This window comes from Convolutriloba macropyga, chromosome 5 (genome assembly GCF_964194025.1).
Source record: "Convolutriloba macropyga chromosome 5, txConMacr16.3, whole genome shotgun sequence".
Taxonomy (NCBI): Eukaryota; Metazoa; Xenacoelomorpha; order Acoela; family Convolutidae; genus Convolutriloba; species Convolutriloba macropyga.
This window is the reverse complement of record NC_134472.1, coordinates 74,287,133-74,313,975: the sequence shown is the minus strand read 5'-3', so window position 1 is coordinate 74,313,975 and position 26,843 is coordinate 74,287,133. Positions and strand designations below refer to the sequence as shown.

The following is a 26,843-nucleotide window of genomic DNA, read 5'->3' as shown; positions in this document are numbered from 1 at the left end:
ATTATTATTATTGTTATTATTATTATTATTATTATTATTATTATTATTATTATTATTATTATTATTATTATTATTATTATTATTATTACTATTAATATTATTGTGGTGAGTGAAAACGAACGACGATGATAAATCGTAAAAACCACCTAGAGTAAATCAAACTGTAAAAAACTAACACAAAGGCAATACTGCACTCTTTCTATGATTTGCGTTCACACTTAATGTGTACGCAGACATCTACTTGTCAACACTACGTTAACGCTTTGTAACTAACAGATTGTGACTTCACAACTAGCACAAAGGTAAATCAACGTTATATAGCTCCGCTATAGTTTATGATTCATAACAGTTTATAAGATCGATATAATAGCATATAGTTTAAGAGTGTTTATAGGTAGTACTTCTAGAATGCTTTGTTGCGATTTCACTACTCCATTTGGAGGTGGACACCACATTCCCCCTGCGAGAGAGATTTTCAGTCTTAAAATTCTTCTTCACAAAAGTCACCGGCTTTATGTCCGATATCGAGCTTTTACTGGGAGATGCTGAAGCTATGTAGTGTTCCTCATTAGGATCGTATTCTTGGGGTACTTTTGGTAAGGCCTCAGTAGTTTGCTTTGACTTGTTGATGCTTCGGGGTTAGGTGCTTGTGTGTTGTCGACTGGGGATTTATTTGTCTTGAGATTTTTGGGTGATGTTTCCTCTCTTTGCGTAGCTCCATATGGAACTGCATTGTTTTCGATTGCGGAGTTGCTTGTCATTGGTGTCGCATTTATTTGTTGTGTTTTCTTGACCGCTTTATCTATTTTGGGCGTTGAGATTTTGGAGGTAAAAGTTGTGGGGATGTCTGGACTATTGGGAGAGGTAACCATGAAATCATACTTGTTGTCGGATGTGTACACCTTGAGTGGGCTGTTTTGCGTCGAATCGGATGTAAGAATGATTACCTCTATTGAGGGTGATTTGATAATTTTTTTTTCGTTGATGCGAATGAAAAACCTCTTCTGATGTTTCTCCATGTGAAGTTTTGATTGTTGCAGTGAGGCTGCTCTCAACTTTGATAGGAATATTTCATTTGGGCTTTGTTTGTATTTGCGTTTTCCGGAATCCTTTGTTTTTGTTTCATTTTGGGTCATTGTGTGTTGCTTTCGTCGACGTGTTGATAAATGTTGTCTTGGTTGCTGTTTGTTGATGGTCGTTTCGCGTTTCTGTTGTGCTCTTTTCTTTTGTTGTTGTGCTTTCTGGTTCTTCTTTGCGATTGACACTACTTGTTCGTGGCTATATAGTTCATCGTCTCCATCTGGAATTTTCGTCGTTGATGTGCTCGGTCCTTGTGTCGGGGACTGTTGTTTCCGCTTAGCTCGCCTCTTTTCCCAAAACAGATCTGTTTTATTTTTTCTTGGTTATTGTTGTATTCTCTTACGGATTTGCATGCTACCATGTTTATCAGTCTTTTTGGTGATGGTGTTTGTTTTTGTTATGATGGTACTAATTGTGTTACAATGGCTAGATCGCTTTTTCTTATTACTGTGTATTTAGAGTCACTGTCTATTGTCTGTGTCAAGTGTTATTGTGTTTGGTGAGTAATTGGTGATGGTGCCATTTTCTATAAAGTTCCATTGTGGTTTTAGTGTCCCACTTGGTTCAAGTTCTTTGCGCGCTATGGTTTTTCGTGCGAGTTGTTTTGTAATAAATATTACTGTTGATGTCTTATCTCCGAATGTGATTTCAATTTTTGATGGTATAATCTTACCCGGGTTGCGCGTGGGGCTAAGCAGCAGCGCATTCGCGGAGTCTTCGCTTTCTGTGGAGACGTGGTTATCGGATTGAGGGTCCTTTTGGGCTGGTTCCCTGTACTGGATATTGAGTTTCGGTTCGGAATCTTGGTCCATTTTCCATATGGCTGCTGGGGTTAGTACCGGCTGCTTTAGTAGTCTTCGATCTGCAGCAAAATTTTTTATCTGTTTATATGGTAAATTTGTTTGCTTGGTTTTGTTGCTATGTTTGAGAGTGCAGTGTTTGGTTTTCTGCCGAAGTGTGCTTCGAATGGTGCTATTTTTGTTACTCTATTCGGAATGAGTCTGATGTTTTGTAGTATGTTAGCTATGATTGTTGATATGTCCTTGGATGACCATAGTGGGTCGGTCTATTGTCATAACCCCCAGAATCTAGAATATCTGTCAACTTATACTAGTAGATAATAGTTATCTGTATGATTTATGAATGGAATTGGGCCTGCGAAGTCAATTTGGAGCTCTTCGTTTGGTTCTGAGAGTGACGAGAGTTTACATAATTCTTGTTTTGGTAGTATTGATTTTAGGTTTTTACCATGTTTAGTGCATTTGTCGCAGGCTTGTGCTTTTGATGTGAGGCTTCTGTGTATGCATGGGAACCATACTAAATTTCCTAGGCTTAACATGCCCGGTGGGTCTGATGGATGGCGTCGATGACTAGTTGTTTTAAGTTTCTGGGGATTACAAGTTTGTTGTCGTTAAGCATGCAGCCGGAATCCATAACTGCTAGGCTCTTTCGGAGCGAGTGGAAGTACTTGTTTGTCTTCTTTAGGCTCTCCCAATCTCTCTCTCGTATCATCTTTATTATTGGTGTTAGTGACCTGTCCTGTTTCGCTGCTTCCGCGAGGAATTCCTCTCCAAATACTTTTGATAGGTGTTTTCTGTAGTCTGGCATTCTTTCTGGGTGGTTGCTTAGTGGGAATATTTGGGGGTGCAAGTTGGTTTGAATGGGTTCTCGTCCTTTACCAAATTTGTCGGTCTGTTCTGTTTGTGTGCTAATCGTTACCAGTGGGGGTCTCGTTAATGAGTTTTCCATTGTGGGGGTTGTTGTAATTTTCTTCTTGTTTGGGCGTCTGAATCTTTTAAGTATTGGTCTGGTGGAGGTTTCGATCTGTGGTCTGTTGCGGGTTATGACGTTTATTGTTTGTGTTGTAATATTTTGATTTGTAATATTATTTGTAAAGTTTGATAGAGGTTTGTTTAAGAGTTTATTTGAATTTGGATGTACTTGTTTACAAATAAGTTTATCCGTTTGGAATTTTCGAGTGTTAAGAACGAGCGACTGATTTCTGAGGCGAGAATGACAAAAAACGTGTGTGTTGGTTTGCCTATGCTGAGTTGGTTTCATGAGGTCATAATTGTTTGGTTTGTTATTAGCGTTGCTTTTATTGTTACGTAATGTGTACTTTATTAGTGTGAATTTGAAATCGCTAATTTAATTAATGATAAAGTGTGTGTTCATCGGATGGCGGGGTTGCTTTTCCATTTGTGTTTCTACTGAAATAGTCAGCGAATCCCATTTGTTTTCAGGGGATGTGTTCAATGTTGAAGTTAAATGGAAGTGGTCTGTCTACTCACCGTGTTAACTTACTTTGGTAGGTTTTGTTGCCTTTAATTTCTTTTAGGGCTGTTAGTAGTGCTTGCTGATCCGTTTGTAGTGTGAACACCGCTCCTTAAAGATAGTGTTCAAAGTGCTCTAGTGACCACACTACGCACTACGGCTAGTAATTCCAGTTCATCTTTGTTCTACCGGGTTTAGAAACTGCTGGCGAATGCAATAGTATGCTAGATATTGTCTATTTTTGTTCTAAAGATGCACCTAGTCTCAGTTTGCTAGCATCGCATTTGACTCGTGTCTCTTTGTCTATGTCGAAATTTTTGTTTCGATGATTTTAGATATTTGTTTTTTGATGTTTGAAAATGTTGTTTTGTGTTTTTCTTCTCATTTGAGTTGGTTAGATGTAGGTGTGTTATCCTTTTTTAATAATGAGCGTAATGGTTCCGACATTTCTGCCAACTTTGTGATAATTTTTATTAAGTGATGGATGCTGCACATAAAAGATCGTAATTGTTTTAATGTTTTTGGTGGGTCTAAATTTTGTAGTGCTTCTGTTTTGGAGATTAATGGTGTTACTCCATGTGGAGTTGTTTTGAATCCTAACCATTCTATGGTTGGTTTTGCGGATTCGCATTTTCGTAGACTTTTTGCTAGTTCTTCTATATCGAGTTTGTTTAGTATTATATCTACTGCCTCTTCGTGTTCCCTTGATTTACCTTTGGTGGCGGTTGGAATGACGTCCAGAAAAGCGAAATAGTTTTTGGATCCGTCTAAGATTTTGTCTATTGCTTTTTGAAATGTTACAGGCAAGTCAGTTAATCCGTAAAAACCGTTTATAAATCTGTATGTTCCTGTTGCTTTTCCGCCGAGTATGTTGAAGTTGCAATGTTCTGCAATGCTTTCGTCTAATTGTATCTGGCGATATGCGTATTTGAGATCAATCTTGCTCAACCACCATGGCCCTTCGTTGTTTTTGTTTTATGAGATTTGCATTGCGAGTGAATCAGTAAGGTGGTCTATACTTTGCATTTGGTATTTGTTTTTGTGGATTGCTTCGTTTAGTTCTTTTGAATCTAGTGCTAATTTTATTGATTTGTTTTCTGACAGTTATTACCACCGGGCTTATGAATCAGTCGTCGGGGCATTTCTCCAAACGGATAAATTGGTTGTCGTCAATTAGTTTTTGTAGATCGCTTTCTACTTTTTTGACTAGATGTAAGGGTACTCTTCTTCCCTTGTGCTGTTGGTGTTTTTTCCTTTTTCAGAATAGATTTCACAATGTGGTTTCTACTCGTGCCTAATCTTGTGCATATGTGGGGGTATTTTTTGAAATTCCATTTGGTAATGTTCTTTTCGATAATATTTTTGTCGATATTTAAAACATTCTTGCCTTTGTTTGCTTGTTGTTGAGTGAGGGTCAATCCTAGCTTTGTGAAGATGTCTCTGCCCATCAGGTTTTGTGATTTATGTTCTACCACGAGGATGTTGCAGTTTGTTGCTGTCCATGATCCGGATTGTAATTCCATCTGGATTTGACCTATGATTGGTTTGTCTTTGTTGCTGAAACATTTCAATTTCATGTATCCGTTGTATTCTTCTAACTTCATTTGTTTTTCTTCTTGTATCAGCTCTTCTGTTCTTTGAATGTCTATGAAACTGCGTGGTGATCCAGTATCTACTAGCCAGTTGAGCGTGCTTTTGTTTCTTAGTGCTGTTTGTATGATTATTTCTCCATGTGGAGTTGTAATGTTTAGTTCTGAATTTTTGATATTCTTGAAATCTCTTTCGATTAGGTTAATTTTGTTCCAATCTTCTATTAATTCCGTGATGTACATTGTCGGTTCTGGGTCTATTGTTTCCAGTTCATAGTCTTCTTCTTCCAGAGGTGGTTCTACTGTTTGGTTGTCCACTTCATTTATGTTCCTTACGTTTCTTGTTTGTGTTTGTTGTCTCTGTGGGTATTGTCCTCTGCTTTGGGGAGTGGCTGTATTTGTGATCTGCACGTCTTAGCGAAATGTCCTGGTTTTTTACATATGTTACATTGTGATATCTTTGCGGGGCAATTGTTTTTGTGGTTAGGCGTGAAAGGTCCTCCGCATCTCCAGCTTTGCGGGTATTGCTTCGTGTTTGGTGTTGGTAAGGTAGCTGGTTTTGTTTTTCGTGCTACTGTTGTATTCCAATTGGAATTGTTTCCTCTTAGGATATCTTTTTGCTTTTGTTGGCCGCGTTCTCGTGCCAGTGCATAGTTTAAAGCTTGTGCTGATGTTCTCATCTCCGATAGGATTTCCATTTGTATTGCTGTATTGTTCATTTTTCCAATGAAAAATTTTCTTTTTGCTAAATCTTGTTCTACTGCTCCGAATGCTGTTTTTACTCCTAACTCTCTGAGTCAGCTATAAAATGTTTCAAGTGATTCATATGGTTCATGTCTTGCATTGATGATCTGGAATCTGTCATACGTTGTATTCCTTGGTTTAGTGAAAGTGATTGATAGCTCGTGAGCGAATTCGTAGGTGCTGCATGTGTCAATTTTTGTGTGTGGGTTGTTTTGATGCTATATTCTTGTGCCTTCCGTTCCAAGAGATAACTAAAGTAAACTTTTTATTTTTGTGTCTACTTCATCCCACGGGTATCGGTCAACGTACGGGCCTCAGAATTCAATTGTTTTGCATTCTTTTTCCCAGGATATTTATCTTCGTTGGTTCCTGATGTCTCTTTTCTTCCTTCCTCTTTGGACTCATTTGGTCTTGTTTCTTCTAGAGACGGCATTGCTGGGTAAAACAGATCAACCGGTGTTGGCTTTGTTCTCAATAGTTTATCTACTTTTAGATTTTCTTTGGCCATTATAGCTAGTTTGAAGGTAGAAAACCACTGAGACCATTCTTGTCCTGGATTTGCTCCAGATGCCAAAAATAATGGGACTCCTATTGGGGATTTTAGAGAGGCTGACTGCGCCATGTGGTGGGTGAAAACGAACGACGATGATAAATCGTAAATTCCACGTGGAGTTAATCAAACTGTATAAAAATAACAAAAAGGTAATACTGCACTCTTTCTATGATTTGCGTTCACACATAAAGTGTGCGCAGACATCTACCTGTCAACACTGCGTTAACAGTTTGCAACTAACACATTAACCCTTCACAACTAATACAAAGGTTAATCAACGTTGTTTAGCTCCACTACAGTTTATGATTCATAACAGTTTATAAGATAGATAAAATGGCATAAAGGTTAAGAGTGTTTATAGTTAGTACTTCTAGAATGCTTTGTTGCGATTTCACTACTCCATTTGGAGGTGGACACCACAACTATTATTATTATTGTTATTATTATTTTTATTACTATTATTATTTTTATTATTATTATTTGATGAAAATGATGCCCTTCTGAATTTAAACAGCCTTATATGCCTTAACAGAATCAGTTCTAAACATTTAACATAACAATACCAAAAATAACATTTGCCAAGCAATAGCAAAACAATACAAACGTAGCTAAAAAATCATTTAAATATTACTTGGCCAATGTCCCAAAAGGATATGCTCAATAAATTTTGCGATTTGAGGAATCGAGTGACAAAACTCTGTCACCAATTTTCATGATTCATATAGCATTTTCAAATAAAAAAGATAGTTACACAAAACGTCGAGGTTAATTATATTGTAGAAATTGCTTTCACTTTTTTTACGGATAAACGTAACCAATTTTGTAATCAAACATGTAATTGTCCTAAATTTTGTTGCCCGCATTATGTTTTTAATTATTCTTGTGAACGGTTATTAGCGCAACAGCAAGACTGTTAATTCTCCTCTTTTAATCCGCATTTAATAATGAGAAGTAACAATCTGAAGCTAATCACTAATTTGTTTTTTTTTCATTTTGACCTAATTGACGCTCTCTTAGTTATTTGGAAAGTGTTGCTTATTGTGTGGCAACTAGTCACGTATGGCGAGGAAATTCGTGACAAAAGATTAAACCAAGTTTTCACGGCAGCTGCTAAAACACGTTTTGCGAAAAGTGAGTGAACACACATCCAACTTTTGAGCAAATTTGATAACACAACTCAAATTTTTAAACACGGGTCGCAAAAATGTCCGACAAAAGCGAATAATTATACTCAATTTTTTTGACATTGGATCCTTGATGAACTTTGGTGCAATGAATTTTTTTTGGTCGGCATAAAACAAACAATATTCTTTATTTGGAAAAAAAACGACTTGAATCCAAGATTTCTGAAACTTTTAATTTATGAAAATAGGGGCGCCGATTGAAGTTTTTTAAATTTGTTTTTGCATACCTAATATTACAACAAAAGAAGAAAGGGATGTCTTGTAAGAACGAAAAAAATCTTATCGTGCAAATTTTATATTGGCAGGTTTTTTGAAGTAATATTTTTCAAATTAAATCTGACCTTGATTTTGGAAACACTGGAGATGTACCTTAAAATTTTCAATATGAAACGTCTTCCCAAGCAGACGACGCGTGTTGTTTTTCTTGACATTTTTTTAAACTGATAGGTGAATTTTAAATTTTGTTTCCTCTAATCTGCATTTGCGCCTTTCTCTCTTTTTTGCAAGCGAGTTTTGAAAGAAATTAATGGAGTTCATTTTAGAGCTGCAGCCATTTTGTGCGATTCTTTAATAGTTTCTCATCAAAAACTACGGATCTATTCTGTTTCGGCCCCCCATGTTGTTATATAGCACGTTACTATGTAAGCAAATAGCACGTGCGCCTGGGGGTCTTAAAAAAGTTAAGGGGGGGAACAGAATAGATCGAAAACTACTTGCTAGTGCTTCTTGTATTTTTATGGTGCTTTCTTTTATGGTTGCCCTGTTCTTGGCATGTGGTAATAAAAGGTTACAATATGTATGTCTTATATGAAAAAAGACAGAAATCTGCTGTTTCTGATTTGTAACCTTTTGTCCTCTAGTTCCTAAGGGAAATTAGGAGAAACTAAATCCCTATGAAGCACGTCTAGTCAGATATGAATCCTTCAAATACCTTTCATTATGTGGTATTAAACTGCCCACAAAATCACATAATCACTTCATTTCTTGCATGTATTTCGTATTTACCCAAACCCCCCCGCCCCCGCCCCCGCCCCCGATCCCTCACTCAAATCCTCCACCCACCCCCTTTCTCCCGTCAGAAAACTAACTGGTCAGTTATTTTTATATAAACAAAATTTGATTCATATTTGCTGTGGTTAATGGCTTCGTCTCAGAATGAATTATTTATTACACACATTATTTATTGTTTTTGTTTTTGTCTCGCGACCACTCAGACAGCTATGCTTTTCGAATAGTTTCATTCTGTGTTTTATCCCACAGAAGTTTCCAACTGTTTATCGGATTTATCAACTTTTTCGCTCCTTCACAAATCTATATCACATGAGCAATTTTCTCATGGTTTCATGCGTGATCTAATTAAAGAATGTAACCCCCCCCCCCCCCCCCCACTCCAGCACTCTGAGAGAAACAGTTCTTGGGAAAGATTTAAAAGTTTTCGTCAAAACCAATACCTTTTTGAGGAAACTTTTGTAAAACATGAAAGAGAACCGTTCCCATGTAAAGATTAAAATGGGGTAATAAATAAAGTTTGGGCATAATTTTCACCTCGGGGAGAAGGCCGGTGTTTTACAATTCATGTACTTGCTATTTCAGTGAAATGGAGCAGTTAATATTATACAAATCTAGCACATACTTCAAATCTAGCCAAAACTTTATTTAACTCCTTTCAGGAAGCTAAACTTCTGGGCTTCTGGGCTAACTTAGTTTCAACTATCCACTCATAAACAGAAGTTTACCCAAGAAGAGAAAGGTTTTGCAGTTTATAACCCTTTAGAAATTCAAAGTTTTAATAGCCAATCTGGTTATACACCCAAACACTGACAGGTAGCAATATTGATTGAACAAATTGTGACAATTTAGGAAATTTTGAACCGCGTTTTGGGCTCAGCCGCCGAGGCGTTCTTCGTATTGCGAGTTATAAAAATATTACGCCCTCTAGTTATTATTTAACTTCATTTTAGGTCAATAAAGCAACTACTCTTTTGCCATTTTTCATTTTCTATTTTTCCCTGTGATTGCTTAAAAAATTTAATGTAAATCTTGAGGTATTTTAGCAAATTCCCCACGGGAGCTTATTCATATTTCCTTAGCCCTTTTGTGTTTAATATCAAGCTTTGTTTTGTTATAACCAATAAGTTATAAATGCCAGCAAGTTATTTCTTATCTGCTTTATCGCCTATCGATCTCCGTCTCACTTGAGACAAGAGTTATAACCTTTTCTGGGGTTTATAACATCCTTCGGGAATTATCAATCATTTATATTTGAATAAACTTGCTTCAAATTGAAAACAACTCAAGTGATATCTGAAATAACAATCTTTATAATTTCAAAAATTGAGGAAAAAAACAAACAATAGCTGGCTGGTATTTTGAGATTGTTAGGAAATTATTTGTTTTCTGCAAAAGTGGGCACCCGAACTGTTAAATATACAAAAATGATAAGGGAAAACTTTCTGTACTGTAATATAAAATATACCTAAAATATTTGTCACTAAAATTGAAACATTTAGACACTTTACCACTTAAAATAGCGGTTTTATGGTACCGTAAATGCTACTTGACATTATGAGCTGGCCATCTGTTGAGGGAATCTTTTCTTTGATGTAAATTTGAGTACCGACGGTTCGTTATTTCAATGCCTGCTTGACAATTTTATTTTTACTTCGTAAGTATTTTGACCTCTAAACTAGAACTTCGGCGGTGACCGGACAATAAATGGAAAGGACAATATATCGAAACCCATAAAATTGGAATAGTCGATAGAAAGTAATTCTCTGTTCGCATAGGCTGAAATTAAGGGTTATTTGTAAACTGACTTGTAATTATCGCATTTGAACTTGCCTCGCGAGTAACAGCCCGTGGGACTTGATATGAATCTAACACAACCGAAAAAAATATCACGACAGAACATATGGTATACACTCTATTACAAATGAGTGCTTAAATCTGATTGGTCAATACGGATGAGTGCTTAAATCTGATTGGTCAATTTGAATAGTTTCATTTTCGATCTAATATCCCAATTTTCGCTTTTGATCTACTGTTCTATTACCAACTTCTGCGTCCCCTCTCTTTCTTATGCACACATTACATCACCAGAGTCGAATTGGCACATTTTAGAGGCGAGTAAGTTTATTCTGAGTAGTAAGTGTATTCCGTTCTGCACTCTTAATAAATTGTAGAAAGCCCTTCAAATCGGATTTCGATTACGCGTTTTTGTCGTCAGCTTGAGCAGTGATTACCATATAATGGAACTGAAAACATTGCTTGGATCTTTGCAAAAATTGCCCCCTTTTGCAAAAGGGGGGCTATTCTTGATTAGAATTTAAGCGAGCGATTCATTAACCAATCAAAGACGACTAATAACTTTCCACGTATGCGCATACTATGTTAAACTGAATAGAGTAAAATAGGCCATGCTATTTTAATTAGCCGAAATGGAACACAAAGCGAAAAAAATTTCCGATCAGATCCCACAGAGCATGAGAAGCATGGCTGTGAACAGCGGTCCACAATAGCGCTTAAACTGATATTCGGCTATCTGAACTGTAAACCAACTAATAATGTTGTAAATTATAGCACAGAAGGGGGGGGGAATTGTCTACTAGGTACCAAAAAGGGGTCTATTGTTGAAAAGATCCCATGAATGCTTTATGCATTATATAAGGGGAAATCGAGATGATATAGTGCATCCGACAGTTAAGTGGTAATAAGAAACCTTTTTATTATCCTATCTTTAGTTGTGCCAAATTGAACCGGTTCACGATATCGGTTGTAGTTATCGGGAGCTAAAAAAAACTGAGTCGAACGGATGGAAAGTCAAATATGAAAAATTGGTAATCAAAACCTTACGCTTGGCTCAAATTTACCAAAAACAGGCTGATTGGTTCAAAGTAATGTATGAAATTTTTGAAATTGCAAAATAAGTCGTTTTGATTATAGTTACACTATTTAAAATTTCTTTTGCTCAGAAAAATTGACCTTTGAGAAATGAAATTAAGAACCGTGCTCGGGTTATTCGGCTTTATTTGTCGTTTTTGTTCCAAATGTCTTCGTCTCTAAATATATTTTTATGTGTTCTGCATAACGTAATTTTAATGGAACAACGTAATTTTTCTCTACTAATTGTAATATCTTTAGCATTGAGCTTCCTGCACAGTTATTTTCATTTCATTACGCTTCATATAAATTGAATTTCTTGACGGGCCATGAGTTTTTTTATCCAAATGTTGCAAACTTTTAATCTGGGTGCAAATTGTTGGGTTCTATTTGAGAAGTATGAGTTGCGCATAATCCAGCACAAGATTCAGATTTAAAAAATTCGGGCCAGTTGTTCGATAAACTTAGGACAGTCTTCTTAAAGAATTTTTGAGTCGAGATCACTTTTTACGTACGGTTTTAGCGGAGCTGGATTACTTCATTTTTCTGCCTAAATTTGCACCTTCCATTTTTTATTGATGAATTTAAGTACAATTAATTTCTATTATGATTTTTGGTACAATTTTCGTTGCTTAGAGCAAAAAAGACAGGCATATCTTCCAATTTTTAAATAAATATGCACACTATTGAGTTCAATTTATGCATGGTTGTCAATAGTTTTATTATCAAGGCTCACAAAAGAAGACCAATGTTAACAGAGAAATAAATTGATATAGAAAAATTAGTTTGTTGTAATATGGCCGCAAGGAGACAAAACGTGCTCTGTTGAAACTTTAAAAGTCAATTTCAGCATAAAAAAATTTCCCAAAAAGCATCTATATCTTGATTCCTGAACCTTTGAGATGTATAGAATCTGAACCATACAAGAAATAGTAATTTTTCTTAAAAGTTTTACTGGGCAATTATCATATTTTTTCCGCTTGGTATTTGAAGATGATGTTGGTCGATGCTGCAGTCCCCGAGGTTGATAGCAGAGCAATTCAACGCTCAATCTATATAGAAACATTCTTTTTCAGGATGTCTAGTACTCTTTTCATGTCACAATTTACACTGGTCTTGATTTTTGAGCTAAACTTACTCATGAAAAATAATTAAAAAACTCACGCCAACAAGGTTTGCTTTATATGCAATTCGAACTTCCGCCTGGGTACTTATAACGTTCATTTTGCGCAGCAAGTCGTAACCACTGAATTAAATGAGCTTTGTTGTAAGGGCCTACAAACTAGCTTATGTTTAAATAGTGTTTTTGTACTACTATAGTAATTACCAGTTATAAGCTGCAAAAGTATGACATTATTCCTTTCAAAATTAAATTTGTGGTGTGAGTATTTTTCAGACTATACAGGATAAGTTTAGCCTGGGCGAACTCTATGACTTATATAATCATAAAAAAACTGCAGTTAAAGAAATATAATATTCTGCAGATGCAATGTTTCAGAACTGAATTAAGTTTTTACCCTTAATATGTGCTGGTTCAGCGCTGAAATGCTCTAAGACTCAAGTCCGGGATATTTTACGCTGAAATGGACATCGTTTTTTTTGTTTTCACTTTTTTATGTAAAAATCCTGAAAAATTTGACTTATGTCGGTCGATAAGTAAAAATGTTATCTATTCTGACTAATCGGCTTATAGATAATAGCGGGGGCAAAATTTATATTGTACTGACCTAAAAATATAGTGATTTATGGAAGCATCTTTTCGTAATGATATGATTGAGAAACAGCACTTTCTTCAAACCATTAAAAATAAAGATCTGCTCAGGCAAAATGAGAATTTCATTGAATGCTTTAGAAAACAAAATTTTAATTGAATCAGTTTGAAAAAATTCGAGCAATTTTAATTTTGAGCGATTTTATTGTATAAAAAGTCACATGCATTCACGTGGGCAAAACTTGTATGTTAACTAAGTCACTGCTGTCTTCGTCCGGCTTTGGAAAATCTACCAGCAATTGAACATTAAAAAGCTACAGTGTCAACTAAATTATATTGCGACAGAATTAAACAGTTAACAAGAAAGACAACTAAAACAATTTCCCAAAAAAGACATATTATTTGCAAACATTTGGAGTGTCCATATTCTTGTGCGGCAAAAAAATCTGTTATTAAATAAGTTTCAACGCCTTTAATTGCATAATTTTTGGTCAGATAATTATGCATTGAGATTGTTGGCGAGAGATTACACTTTGAAAATGTTTTCTCCTACAAATAATATATAACCCTCCCGGGCTGGGTTCCAACTTGTATCCACTAGTGGCCCACTATAATTTCACGATACAATAATAATTGACGCCGTTTATGATAAAAATTGTCATAATTATAAAATGACAGTAATTTGTCTACCTGTGTAGTATTAAAAGTTTTAGATAACAAAATTTTAATTGAATAATTTTGACAGTGAGTTTTGAGCAATTGATATACTCAAAGCTATCAAGGAAAGGTAAAAAGGAGAACATTGAGCGCAGTTAAAGAGAAAAAAAAGAAAAACACATATTTCTAAAGTAATTGAAACATCGACTGGTAAAGGAAGTTTTCGATTTGATAAAGTTTTGCCCCAAAAAACCGACGAAACCTGTCATAACTGATACTCAAAAAAGTGAGCAAAAATGAAAAAGGGAAGATATAAAAAATATTGTCTACACCCAAAGAAATGTCATCAGAGACAACGAAATAAAAAATCTTTATTTGATTCCCGAAACCGGTAACGAAAGTCAATCATTTTTCTTATTTAGTTTTTAAAAGCAGTCATAAAAAACTCTAGAGAAAATTGAAATTGTCAAAAAAAAAAACAAAAAACACTCTACAAAATATCGCTTGTGTAAGAAATACTCGCGCAAGTACGTTTCCTCTCTCATGTACAAAACAGCATTTCTCGCCCTGAAATTACTTTTGACGACAGTACTGCTTAGAAAACTCAGTTTCTTTAAAGAGAACACGCTCAAGTTCGAAAAAATTTACAATGGTTGTTTTGAGATGCTCTCATCTCAAAACATATGCAATTATCTGAAAAGATTATAGATAGAACTTTTTTCTACAAAAGTTTGATAATAATTTAATGTAAAATTACATAAAAGGCTGCAAAAATTTGTTTTTTTTTCGCAATTTTTGATGTTGAATTGTAGAAACTAGAAACACATCTTTACGAAATCAACATAACGGTTTGTCCATTGTGCCAAAAAGCTGTTACTTGTCAAGAATCATTGGAAAAAACCATTTTGTGTCAATTTTGGGCAAAAATTAGGCAAAGTAGGCTGCATGAAGTGCAACCAATATTTGCTTAATTTTTTTTAATAATCAAAAATTCTCAAATTTCACTTACAGTCAAATTCTAGACGCAGGGTTTATTATTTAAAAAGAGAAATGTTAGTCTGATGTGCCCTAAAAAAGTCAAAATTATACAAAAAAGGCCTAATTTTTCCCTAATTTTCAAAAAATTAGGGAACAATTACTCATTTTTATCTTATAACAACATCATTAGAAACTTCAATTGACGATAATATTATCGTTGTGGTATTCTCAAGAATCTTGAATCTTAAAAAGTTCAACAATAAACTTTTCAGTTCGAGTTTCTGGTTGTATTGTTAGAAACATCAACGTGAATATTATATTTTGTACCTGTTCGAACTCAGTGAGCGAGATTCTATTTTGACAGTCCAGCGTAATAAACTAAACTTTTATGATTAATTACTATAAGCTGTTCTAATCTTTTGTAACTATCTATATATACTGACAGTTGTGAAGAAAAACAGTCATAAACATTAACAGAAAATATTCTGCTTCAGTTTTATTAAACATGGTTCAAATTTTAACTGAAATTAAAATTGACTACTGTTTGAAAAATTAAGATTCATAGTCATCCCAACTGCCGACGGTATTTTGTATCATTTTTTTCAGATTGATTTCTCGATTTCTTTTCTCCCGGTCCCATTAAATGATTCCCAGCGTCTCTTGACGTTCAGCATCATTTTGCAACTTCACAAGAAAATCAAATATATTTCAGCAAAAAATGCAAAAATATGCCAGCGGGCTATAATTTCTGTTTGAAATCTACTTTTATTTGACAATTTTAGAGGTCTTTTTGTCATTGGCCGTGTTCCCAAACCAAATATTGCCGTTTTTGAAAATATAAAGAAAACTTTAACAATCACATTTGACATTCTTAGCGAAAACCTTCGGTACCAATTTGTTCTTGGATTATTATTATTTCATTATTAAAAATTTACATATCCTTGACTCCGTCATTTGAGAATTTTAGATTACTTTTTGGGGCCGTATAGACTTCGCTTGTTACCCACGAATAATTTGTAATCACAAAGTGGAACTATTAGATAAATAACTGTTTATTGATACGGAAAATTGTTCTTAAACGAAGGCTGTTTGTACAATTTGAGATTCAAATCAATTATTTAGTTGTAACGTTTGACTCTTTCTGTTTAGATTAACCATTAAAAATTTGTTCATTTCAAATTATTTCTGTTTCCTTTTAGATATTTCAAAGGCGCGTTTCACAATAATGATTATTTAACCATTTATCTTCTAATGCTCGATTCGTCTATGGTTGATTTCAATATTTCTGAGGCATTTCAATTTATGGCGTTTTAATGAAAAGGGAAATGACACCACATTAAGGAGGAAATTATTCCCCTTGATGTTATAAGGTAGCGTTTTATGCTTTAATTTATCATTGGAATATTTTTTTCAAATGTATGGTTCATTGTTGTAAAATTATAACCAGTCAATTTATTGCGCAATTTTTTGTTCGTATTTGACAATCAAGGAGAAAACCTGCAATCAAATAAAAATTGTTTAATTAACTGATTTAATTAATACTTCAAATTGCTCAATAATTATTTGATTATTATTTAAGCTTTACTCGATTACTATCAGAAGGTTGCTTCCCTAAAGTTCATTGAAATTTCGCAATTTCTTTAGTAGGTTTCATTTGAACAGTTCTTTTTTCTTTCCTGGAAACTCCATTTTTTCTTTAGTGGGAATGCTGAAAACTTATTAAATTGAGGGAACATGTAGCTGTTTGTCAGTAACTGAATTTATGAATTTGAGCCTCTTGTTGTATTTATTTCAATTGCTTCCCAATTTTAATTTTAAAAAATTTAATTCTTTCAAACAGAATTTGCAAAAATTTACTTTTAAAAAAATAGTTCTTTTCTATAGTTCTGTAGAAAATGCATTCTACTATTTACAAAATTCTATAAATTGGGGCTTATATTATATTCCACTATTATATTCCCCTTCTTTATAAAACAAGAAAATTTACACTTCCTAATATATAACTATCGATTCAAAATGGCGGCCGACTCTGAAGAGAAGATCTCGAACAGAGAAATCAGGCAGCTGATTTTGACAGTGTTATTTTTTATGGCTCTGTTCGGAGCCATAATTGCATCAGTTATCATTACCTGTCACAAATTCATCAACACAGAAGAGAGTGTCATTGAGAAAGTGTCTTTTGTAACTCATCATGAAACTTCAGGTTAGTCTCTATTCACACTGATAATCTTTCATATAATGTAAATCAAAACTCTATTTGTTCCAAGCCCCACTTTTGGGGGAGGAACTATATACTCAAATGGGTTTTTCTGTTCAGACAATTTTAGTCGATCAATATATTCATCGTAGAGATATATGAGGATATCATAAAAAATAGGAGCGCTATAATAGCCGGCTGAGAAGATGAGGGCTGCTATTAATTAAAAAGATTTTTTAATATTTCGTTTTTTTTAGGAGTTATTGAGGTTTAAAGTTTCGTGTGAACACGGGATATTTGGTTCACTTTTGTTCACTTTTAGCGTAATTTTTGTTCAAATTTACTTTTTTCTATAAAAATTTTAATTCAAAATTACTTTTCACGCTGAAATTTTACTTCAAAATTACCTTTTACGCTGAAAATGCATCAATTTTGGAGTTCCTAAAAGACGAAAGGCGATTAAAAAGACTAATTCTGGTCTCATAGAGATATTTATTATCAAAAAAATTTGAATTCTAATTGAGAGCTGTTTTTTTTTAGAAAAATTTTTATATGTTTTTAAAATTTTTTAAGTCACTAAGAGAAAAGCCACCTTTCATATCCAGGCTCCACTAATGACAGTCCATTTACAGTCCAATGATGCCCAATGAACAGAAAATCAGCTTTCAAGGATTCGCTCATATTTTTTTTTGGCTTCGACTCTGAGTGTTCATAAATTTTTTTATGAAATTTTGATTTTCTCTTTGAGATTTTACTGAATTTTTGAAGTTCTATGCCCTAGACAAGTTGACTAAAAATGCAATGGTCTTTCTAACGAGCATGAAGTGAACCTATCTGGTGCCTTGAGTTGACAGCTAATTGCAGTCAAGACTTTAAATACAATTTTTTGAAAAAATTTATTTGAAGGCTAGCCAATTTTAAACTTTTTTTGCAAACTCTAAGTCAGTTGCAGTAAAGACGTGATCAGAATTAATCTGGTTACTTTTTTTTCAATTATTGGCTTTATGACTTCGATGCAAATAGTTTTCATATTTGTTTTTAATTTTTTTGTATATTATTTTTCATAATTTTTTCAGTTTCACATAATCCTAATTTTAATGGTTCCCATTGGCTTCAGAGACGACGTTAAAAAATTTATGGATGAACTTTCGCGAAGAAAAGTTTTTGGATTAAATGGCTTGGACACTTTCTTCTCGCACATTTCTAATGAATTTTTGGTCTTTGCCTGTATTTGTTGTTAATTTCACAGTCATAAGATTTATTCTGATGTCCTATTGATGAGTATTCAGCAAAAAACAATATTTTATTCTCATCGAGGCATAAACTATCGTATTTATTGACTTCCGAAGAAAGCTACTGATTATAGCGTCGTTGATACACAAATTCTCTCAAAGATTTTGTCGTTTTAAATTATTTGATCATATTTGCCGATTTTTTGAAGTCTTATAGTTAAAATAAAGAATCTCAGTGTTGTTAGAAACTAATTGAAAATAGAAATTCTTGTACTGAAAAGTACATTTTTGATTGGCTTCGACAATTTTGTCCCACTTTTTTTTAGAATTTGCTGTACTTGCTGTTTTTTGTTCTTTATATAGTCGTAAAATGCTGAGAGGTCTTATAAGCTTCTAAGCGAGGATCGAATGAGTGATATTATTAACAATACTTTATGAAGTCAGATCATAGCGAATAGTGGTAAGGTTCAGTGTAATTTTTGTTTTCAATTTTTTTCGTTTTTTTTTTTATTTGTTACGTTTTTTGACTAGTTTTTGTTGTTCTTTTCGTCAACTTATAACTTATTCTCATCATTGAGACGAGAGGTCCCATTCACCTTTCTGTAATTCAAAAATAAACTTTCTATTGATATTTGGTTGTAACTGATGTTCTGTTTGTGGGAAATTATGCGTTTTCATAAATGTTTTGTGAGTGGTCAATATTTGTGATTTTTCTTTTTTTTTACCACATTTGCGTAATAACAGAGCCCAATAATTTTTAAATGAGGCCCAAATGAACTTATTTAGTTGTTCGGTATGATTTTAGCTCAATTAGTATAGACAACAATTGAAATAAAAAATTGACAACAATTGTTCAGATGGTAGATATTGATTTTAATGGCTTCAATAATTTGTGTTTTCGAAGATTGTTTGTAATTTCTTGAGCTTTTTCTGCATCTTTAGTACGTTTCTATGGCTTTGTCTAACCAAAGAAATGACCAATCAGTTTTGGAATGACTTTTTTGTAATTTCATCCAGAACTAATTTGTTAAGAGAAAAAATTTTCAATACTTTTGAAATTATTTCGTTTGAAAGAAGTTGATAGATTTTTGACTTTCGCCTCATTATTTTTTATTTTGACTTTTTACCTATTCTCATTCAGGAAAAGTATTACCTGATTTACAGTTAGAATAAATAAAATTTTTGCGGTTAAAGTTTTTATCTGATTGCACTTTGACGTTGCTTACTAGGTGCTTTGACGTTTAGATATTGATTCTTTGCCGTTAACTTTTTAGTTTTGCTTATTTTGTTTGTTATATTCCAATTCGCGATCTTTCCAATTTCGACTGTTCATTTTTTTTTCATTTGGACAGAGCGTCGGCAAAGTTTTTTGTTCGTGGAATTTCGTCGTGAAATTGGTGTTCGAATATCTTTCCAATCTTTGGCCCTATGTTCCTTAGAAAAGCATTTTTGCACAAATAATATTCTTGGAGTTTTCAACTTTTTCATTTGCATTCGTCAGTCTGGAACAATTTGAGCTCTTTTTCGGAAACTAGGTTGTCGAGTATCAATCATCATGATTTGTATTGCGGCCGAGCTTAACAACTCAGAAATCAAATTGAATAGCGCTTCAAGGCCGTTTCAAGCCTTAAAGCTAGAATAGCGTGACAAGCGAAATTTAATGCTACATTCTATCGAAGCCAAACGGATTTGTTCATTTTGTTCAACATTTATATTTAGCAACTATTATTAGTACGCAATCGTCATTCATGAAGTCAAACTATAACTCAAACTCGAACTACCTCAACAACCAGCAAAACATTACTACGACTTAACAGTATTGCATCAGATTCTTTGCGATTGGATTGCGAATCAACCTATTATTGATACAGAATATTCGACAAAACTTCTACATGGTTAACAAATTTCTCATGACATCAAATTTACACTGAAAAAGTGACGTTATGGAAAAGTGTTCACATTCTGTCGACATCGTTATCTACAACCAATCAACAGTTGAATTTGACATGTAAATCCACGTGACTAGCAGCATAAAAGGAGCTTGAAAAACTGCCAAAAATCAGTTGAAATTTGCAATTTTGGATATATTAAACTGACATACAGTGCGTATTGAAGCACACTTTCTTGAGCGGTAAATTATTTGTTATCGTGTCTTGTTTCTGTAAATCATATTAGTGATTGTACAGTTTTAACTTTACTTTGACTTGTGAAAAGAGAATTGACTTTGATATTCTCAAAACCTTCTTTCTGAGGAACAAAGTTCCTAAGTAAGAGAAACTTTGTGCAAAGCATAAAGGCAGTTTCTCTTACTGGCTTTAACGAAGCCTAGCATAGTTTCGATATTGGTGGTTATTGAAGCCAATTGAGAAACAGAAAGTTGTTTATTAAATTGAATCAGATTTATAATATCTGAGTTGCTTTAAAAGCGCCCCCCTTAACGAGGAGGTTCGCTACAAACTTGAATTTTGGTTGACAGTTACTTGAAGTCATCCTTAACAAATCGTTAGGAGCCGAATTTGCAATTTCGAATTATAAGTTGGGTTATTAACCAAAACTCAACAAAAATTTGATTGTTTCAATTTGAATTATTTTGTTATTCTGAGAGAAACAAGTTTGTCATTCAGCAAAGCTGAGCGATTAGTTATCAAGAGTAATTGAGCAACAAGTAATGCAACGGTATTCTACAGTATAGCGGATAATACAGTTCACAAAAGTTAACTGCAAAAACACAATATCCGGACAGATTTGAAACCGCTGAAACGAACTGGGCGGTGTAAAGCTTTCCTTGACTTTGATAGGAGAGCAGCCGTTACATTTGGTCCGCCGACCCGGACAGTGGAAGGCAAACTGCTGTCCAATCTGATGAAGAGAGTGCCGAAGGCACCCCCCAAAGAGAATCAAATAAATCAACAGCGCAACACCAGTGAGGCAGAGCGAAAGTTCCGAGTGCACTTCACAAATTACGTTGAAGAACTAACCTCGCTTAAAAGGAGCAAGCAAAGCAAAAGGCAATCAGGCAATCCTAACACAATCAGCAGAGAGGAGCTTCAATCAACAGCACAAAGGTACGACAAGAAGTTCCAAGATTTATTAGAAGAAGTCAACACCAAAACAGGGATTGGCTACAAAATTATTGAAGATTCAGATCGACCCAACAAACTAAAGGTCCTCTACCAACAGACTGTCCACCTCCTAGAGGAAGAAATACCCAAGCAACTGCAGCGTCGAAACAAGCTTGTGCCCTACCAATCAAATTTCGTTGAAGAGCATCTGAAAGAAGCAAGAAAGTGCAAAGCAAGTTTGGACTATCATTGGCTTGCATATATAAGCAAAGGCACGCAACCAGCAATGAATGCAGAGCAAAGCAACACAGCTCAAGCAGTGAACGACAGCGAGAGCAACAACAACTACCAAACGGACAACCCAGTTGCTCAAACAGTGCAAAATGGAGCAACAGCAAGTGGCCAAGAGACGGAGAATGTTTCGGAAACATCTTCAGCAAAGCAAAGGCGCGAGGAAAGGCTGAAGAAATTCGATATCGAATTCGAAACCAAGATGCGACTGGAGCAGGCACGGTTCGAGCGGAGGAAGCTAGAGCTAGAATTGCAAATGAAGGAACTGGAAACCAAGCATCAACTGCTGGAGGAAGAGCGTGAGCTAGAGCGCAAAGTGAAGAAAACAGCATTAGAGAACGATGATGCTCGTTCCCAATCAACTGGTGCTCGAGACAAATCACCTTTCAACTGGACCCCCAAGAAGAGAGATGTCTCTGACTGGGCCAGCAGAATCGACAACCTTCTAACACCAGATCGATCAACAGCTCGCTTCGAAGTAACCCCTGAAGCGAACAGGCAAAGTCACTTCTCACAATATCGCAGTTCACGAGACCGATCCTCAAGTGTTGAAGACCGGGACGTTTCCCCCAGAGCTGGTCTACTACGATACAACACTGGCTATTCAGGTAGTAGTAGCCTACCAAAGCTGAAGTTGAACAACTTCGATGGGAACCCTCTCGAATGGCCGGAGTGGTCTAGTATGTTCATTGCTACAGTGGATCAACGACCAATACCAGACTCAGAGAAGATGAGCCATCTGAAGACTCTACTGACAGGCAAGGCAAGGTCAGCAATCTCTGGAATGGGCTATTCTGGACAGTTCTATGGTGCTGCATGGAGTATTCTGGAGAGGAAATTTGGAAGGCCTCATGTGATCATTGATGCACAACTGGAGAGTCTTCGCAAAGCAAGTCAGGTGAAACCACACGACTCAACAGGTCTGATCAGTTTCTCAGTTATTGTTTCGAACTTTGTGAATGTGCTCAAAGAGTACAAGCAGATTGGTGATCTGCAATCAAGCTCGACACTCTATATGGCAGTAGATAAACTACCCCAAGTTCTCAAAGAGAAGTGGTGGTTCTATGTTGATGATAAAGATGAAGATTGGCCTGATCTGATCATGTTTGAAAAATGGCTATCAAGGATAGCATTCGTGCACGAAGGGTTTTCAGCTTTCAAGGGAGAGCGAAGAGAAGAAGACCGAAGAAGCACAAATAGAGACAAACGGTTCTCGAAAACGTCGAACTTCAGTGCAAGTTCCAACGTGAAAGAAACGAAGCAAATGCAAAGTGATCACTGTCCGCTAGCTGATGGCACTCATAAAATATGGAACTGTCCATTATTCAGGAACATGAGTGTGAATGATCGGTACGCAGCAGTGAGGAAGCAACGCTTATGTTACGGATGTCTAGGCAAAGGACATGCAATCAAAGATTGTAAAGTCAATGCGTGCGGCATCAATGGTTGCATCAAGAAGCACAACCGATTGCTGCACTCAGAAAACCAAATGGACGAGGGCAATCACGCAGTCAACGTAAGCGCAGCAACAATCAACCAGAGTAACGAAGTTACTAGCTTTCTTCAGATACTCCTGTCTCAATACAGAGCGGTGGCAACAGGCTGAACACATACGCTTTCCTCGATAGTGGATCAACGGTTTCATTCATCGATCAAAGTGTACAAGAGAAGTTACGGGCCCAAGGCACCGGTGTGACGCTCAACATAGCTGGCATACACGGAACGAAGGATCTGAAGACAGAAAAGGTTCCTCTCAAAATAAAGGGACTACATTCAAAGGTGCATTCAATCGAAGCGTTTGCACACCCGTCAATCTCCTTGGGAAACACAAACTACAACTACAACAAGCTGAAGCAAAGCTTCAACCACTTGAATGTTTTACCCAACAAAAGCTTCAACTTGATGGAAGTTGGCATCATCCTTGGTCAAGATGCTTATGAGCTACAACGCCCATTGGACTATAAGATAGGAACACGAAGTGAACCTTTCGCCGTTCTAACAGAGCTAGGATGGGTAGTCAGTGGACCCATGACGGGCAAAAGAAGACAAAATGTTTGTCATTTCGCCTTCACCGAAGATGTGAAAGTGGCAGAGAATATTCAAACCTGGTGGGACATAGAAACCTATGCTTCCAAAATCAACGTCGTCAGTCAGTCAAAAAGGGAACTGCAGGCACAAAAGATGCTAGAGAGTACGACAAAGTTCACAGGCGAGCGGTACGAAGTGGGAATGCTGTGGAGTGAACCAGAGCCAAACCTACCAAACCATTACAGCTCAGCCTTGGGTCAGCTTTACTCACTGGAGCGAAGATTCCAAAGGGACCCAAACCTGAAGAAATTGTATCAACAGTCAATACATACAGATGTAGAAAAAGGATTCGTAAAGATATTGGCCGAGTCCGAAGTGAAAGGCAACTTCGGGAAAGAATGGTATTTGCCACACCATCCAGTGCTAAACCCGAACAAGCCTGGCAAAGTAAGACGTGTTTGCAATGCTGCTTCAAAGTACAAAGAAGTATGCCTTAATGATAAGCTACTAGCAGGACCTGATCTGCTACATGGGTTGATCGGAACAATATTCAGATTCCGTGAAGGACCAATAGCCCTGACAGCTGACATCGAATCGATGTTTCTACAAGTGCAAGTTCCCGAACAGGATAGAAGTTGCTTGAGATTCTTATGGCGTCCAAGAACTAACGAACCTGTTCAGATATACGAATATCAGCGTCACGTATTTGGAGCTAAGAGTTCTCCAACTTGCGCGAACTATGCTCTCAAGCGAGTGGGACTGGACAACGAAAAAGAGTATCCAATAGCAACCAAGGCAATACAAAACAACTTCTACATGGACGATTTCATCAAATCAGTAGAAACTCCGGAAGAAGCAATTGAAGTCTTTAATCAACTACAACCTCTTCTCTCACAACATGGATTTGAATTGAAGAAGTGGATAAGCAACAACGATGCAGTTACCAAAGCAATCCCAGAAGACTTGAAGTCAATCAGCAACACAAAGCAAGTCGAAGTGGAACCCAATACGGAAGGATCCTCAGTGCTAGGACTACAATGGACCGTTACTGATGACAGTCTTCAAGTATGCAGAGGTACAAACAAGGAAGTTGAAGCACCTATAACCCAGAGGAAGATTCTGTCAGTGGTATCTTCAGTATTCGACCCGATCGGATTGTTTGCTCCGTTCAGTGTTCATATGAGACGACTTCTGAAAGGCATCTGGACTAAGAATGGACAACATTGGGACAACGAAGTGGAGCCTAGTGAAGAAGAAGAATTCCTGAGATGGAAAGAACAACTTCCAATAGTGGCTGAAACAAGCATCGATAGAAGATACTTCAACAGAGAGAGGGATAAAACTGAGCTTCATGTGTTTGCTGACGCATCTGAAGACACGATGTGTGCAGTGGCCTATCTACGTTCACAACCAAAAGAATACTCAGCTGACTTAGCATTTGTCATTGGAAAATGCAGAGTGGCACCGATGAGGCATCTTTCAATACCACGATTGGAGTTGCAAGCGGCAGTCATGGCAGTGAGGTTGAAAGAACAGATAGTCAAGGAACATGAAATGAAGATAAATAGTTGCAGTTTTTGGTCAGACTCAACTACGGTACTGCAGTGGATACACAGTTCCCATCGCAAACAACAAGTGTTTGTGGCCAACCGAGTGGCTGAGATACTAGATACAACCGATGTTTCGCAGTGGAAACATGTGAGCGGTATCAACAACCCAGCGGACATTGGCACCAGAGCAATCAACATTGAAGAACTCAAGAGAAGTGAGTGGCTCACTGGGCCGGCCTGGTTCAAACAACCAGAAAGCGAATGGCCACAGCAAGTGAACCTCATATTTGCCTCAGATGAAGAGAATATACCCTCGTCAGTCTTCATGATACGGGCTGAAGAGAAGAAAACTGTTATCCAGTGGGAACGGTTCAGTAACTTCAACAGACTAGTAAATACAGTGGCATACGTACAGCGAGCATTGAACAAACACAAACCAGCAACACCCATAGTTAGCATTGAAGAAAAAGAAAAAGCAAAAGCAACGATCTTCAAGTTACTACAACAAGAACAGTTTGGTGAAGAGATGAAATCTCTCAAAGCTGAAAAGGAAATTCCAAAAGGCAGCAAAATCCTACAATTCTCACCCTTCCTAGACGAAGAAGGACTTATTCGAGCTAAAGGCAGAATAGGCAAGAGTCAATTGGACTTCAATGCAAAGCATCCAATTTTGTTACATTGGAAACATCACGCGGTTGAATTATTCTTGCGAAACGAGCACAAGGACAATCAACACGAGGGCACTGAGCATGTAAGAAACATTGTTCAGCAGAAGATGTGGATACTGGGCATACGGAACGCCTTAAGATCAATCAAGAACAAGTGCGTTACCTGCAGAAAAGGCAGAGCACAAACGATAGCACCAGTCATGGCAGATCTACCCGAAGAGCGGTTAGATGCTTCAACAGCCTTTACAAATGTTGGAGTTGACTACTTTGGCCCTTTCATTGTGAAGATTGGGCGAAGAAACGAAAAGCGATGGTGTTGTCTCTTTACTTGTCTAACTATGAGAGCGGTGTATATAGAAGTGGTACCTAAGTTGGACACAGACAGTTGTCTCAATGCAATAATGAGATTTATTGCTCGAAGAGGCAAACCGAATACGATCATCAGCGACAACGGGACAAACTTTGTTGGAGCTGAAAGAGAGTTTGCAGAGTATGTTGCGGCATGGAACAAAGAAGGGATCGAAGAACATCTAATTCAACGAGGGATCAGATGGAAGTTCAACCCACCCGCAGCACCACACTTTGGAGGAGTATGGGAGCGGTTGGTGAGAAGTTGCAAGAAAGCAATGTATGCAGTGTTGGGGAACAGATCAGTCACCGAGGACGTTCTTTCAACAACGATGTGTATTGTTGAGCAGACATTGAACGCAAGACCTTTGACTCCAGTCAGTTCAGATGCTAATGACTTAGAAGCATTGACCCCCAATCACTTCTTGCTTGGCAACAAGAACGTTTGCTTACCCTATCTACCATGCGCGGAAGAGTTTGTTGATCATCGAAAGCTCTTTCGACAAACTCAAGCCTATGCAAATCCCATATGGGACAGACTTCGTAAATAATATCTGCCAACTCTGAGTAATCAACAAAAATGGCGATCTACGGCAAACGAAACCCTCAAAGAAGGCGATCTCGTTTGGTTGATCGAAGATAGTGATAAGCGTGGATATTACAATCTAGGTCGAGTCACGGAGACCATCGATGGGTCTGACGGTGTGATTCGATCAGCTATAGTTCGAACGAACGACGGAGTGTACAAGAGACCAGTAGTGAAGCTCGCCCCAGTACTAACTGGAAAAGATGTTTTCGCGATGGAAAACAGGGCCGGC

The 26,843-nt window shown here is 36.5% G+C and overlaps 2 protein-coding genes across 3 annotated transcripts in view; both read right to left on the bottom strand.

The window, feature by feature from the left end:
* The window catches only part of LOC142339650 (ras-related protein Rab-5B-like), a 188,396-nt gene that overhangs the window by 128,988 nt on the left and 32,565 nt on the right, over window positions 1-26,843 (bottom strand). The window lies entirely within an intron of this gene.
* The window catches only part of LOC142339644 (uncharacterized), a 615,633-nt gene that overhangs the window by 571,096 nt on the left and 17,694 nt on the right, over window positions 1-26,843 (bottom strand). The window lies entirely within an intron of this gene.